The sequence below is a fragment of the Xenopus tropicalis genome, chromosome 9 (genome assembly GCF_000004195.4).
Source record: "Xenopus tropicalis strain Nigerian chromosome 9, UCB_Xtro_10.0, whole genome shotgun sequence".
Classification (NCBI taxonomy): domain Eukaryota; kingdom Metazoa; phylum Chordata; class Amphibia; order Anura; family Pipidae; genus Xenopus; species Xenopus tropicalis.
Genome location: NC_030685.2, coordinates 33066628 through 33069275, shown reverse-complemented (window position 1 = coordinate 33069275; position 2648 = coordinate 33066628).

Here is a 2648-nt window from a genome sequence, read left to right as displayed (position 1 = left end):
TCCTTTTATATTAAAGTATCGGACAACTGTTAAAAGTACAGCGTTAAAGCTAACACAGACTAAGCCTACTCCTTTAGAGAATGCTCTTTCTGACCTAAACCAAAAAGAAAAAAAACATTTCAACAACAAATAATGGATTGCAGAGGAGAAGATAAATCAAAACATGCCTCTTTCAAGGTCAAACAAGATATACTGTATTTTTATAATTCCCAAAGATTCAAGTCTCTGAACTCATTATATATAAATCCTTAAATCCCTTTAATAAAGACTTTGGAACATCCAAAACTGGCCAGTGTTTGCCAAGCAAATCTTATGCTATTTTGTAGAAAACCTTTCCAGTGATGATAGGCAGGGATTATTTAATATCACCTCAAGTTTTGTGGTTTATCATATCAACCTTTATCTAGTATATAAATACATATACTCTTTCTTGTGAAACTTTCTGAACCTCTGCAGATTCTCATCTTGCCCACATTTATTGAATTGTATATCAAATTCTTCTTTATTTCATTTGTTACCTGTGTGGCATTCTACTAAGAAAATATTGTGCACAATAGGGATCAGTGATATAAAGTCAGTTTAGTTCTATTGGTCTACACTGTAAATCCCAATACACTTATCGTTGCTAAATGAATCTAGATTTATATCTGTTTATGTTTTACATACCAGCAGGTTGTCTTGCTACATTATGTATGTTGCAGAAATAGAAGCATAGCTACCTACATTATACCTAAGAATGCCAAGGTATCTACCCCAGAGATAGCACATTTGCACTCAAATAAATGGTCTCCAGGGAAAGGAAGCTTTTCCTTTCTTTAAAGGGACAGTATACACCTAAAAAAAAACACTATTGGTAAAAAAATAACACAACAAATAGGACTTGTGTTGAAACTACATTCTGCCTATGGTTGAAATTTAAAAAATCCAGATTTTCCAATTTTTCACTATTTGAAAATTGGGCTATTTGCACTGAACTTCCTGCCTTCATTATACACAAAGCAATATGTTCACAGCTCCTTATCTCCTTTTGAACAAACAAACCCCTCCCATATCTAAACCTTTGAACAGCTGATTTTTAGGGGCTTCTGGTAATTGGTGGACTGGTAATTAGTTTTATCAGCTTCGCTTTGTGGGATCAGGAAGTGACAGGAAGTGCTAAAGTAAAATTGGCTTCATATTCTTGTTTAGTGCCAGAAATAACAAAAATCATAGATATTTCTTGATTAAAATAATAAGCAGAAAGTTCAGCACAAGCCCTATTCGTTGCACTTATGTTGAAAAGGGGTGTACACTGTTCTTTTAAAGCCTGAAACTTTCCTAACAGCATAGCCAAGCCTATTGAATAGCGCTTTTGGAGAACAATTTACATCCCACAGGACAAGTTAATTTAGTTCTTTAGGCCTACAGGCCTTCTGCAGCCATGGAAACTAACAAAACACATTTGATAGGAAACACTGAATTCATCTTTCCTATAGAATGGTAAAAATGACCTGTTTGATAAAGATTCAGTGTTTTGCTGAAACCTAAATATACTAATAGGGTTGAATTTACTAAAGCTAAACATTAATTAATCAGTTTGCTTGTGTTGCCCATTTGATCAGACATCCTTTCATTATGTTGTCAGTTTCATCAAACAGTTCTGCCTACTCTCTACCTCTACAGAAATGTCATCTGTTGATGCTTCTCCTGCATGATGCACCATTGGGGGGCATTACCAACCCTAAAACATCAGGAGCCACACCTCTATTCAGATGACTATGCACAGCTGTTGCCATATTGTATATTATCTGAAGACTGGACAGATCATCTGTTGAAGCCATAATACAGGTATGGGATTTGTTATCCAGAAAGAAACCCATTATCCAGAAAACTCCAATTAACAGTAAGGCCATAATTCACATTTTTAAAAATGATTTTTCCCTTTTCTTTGTGCTAATTAAACAGTACCTTGTACATGATATAATAAATCCTTATTGGAGGCAAAATAATCCTATTGGGTTGATTCAATGGTTAAATGGTTTTTAGCAGACTTATTGAATGGAGATCCAAATTATGGAAAAACCCCTTTTTTAGAAAACCCCAGGCCCCATATCTGCATATGTCAAAAATCAATGTAGCTATAAATAGTATTTGAGGGAAAATTCTGCGCAATAGAGATCAATTAAATAAATTCATATTGGTTGTGTTGGGCTTCACTGTATATGCTAATCACTTGTAAATTAATCTAGATTCATATCTGATAATATCTATATGCCTTTGCATAACAGCAGGTTATCTTACTACATTATGTATTTTCCAGAAATAGAAGCTACTTGCATTATATCTGAGAATGCTAAGATATCCCCCCAGAGGTAGCACATTTGCTAGCAAATAACTGGTCTCCAGGGAAAGAAAGCTGTTAATGCCTGAGAATCCCCTAGCCAAGGCTGTTGTGCTCAGGACATTCCCAATGACCATAACAGGGAATAAATGAGCTTTGTCCAACAGGAAACTTATATCAACCTCCTATTTGGAAATGACAGAATATGAATAGCACGTGTGGAGAACAATCCCCATTCCACACAGCAAGTTAATGTAGGTCTTCAGGAAAAGTGAGCATTATTTTTGAAATAATAAAGCTGTTTTCACAAACAATAACTGGGACACTT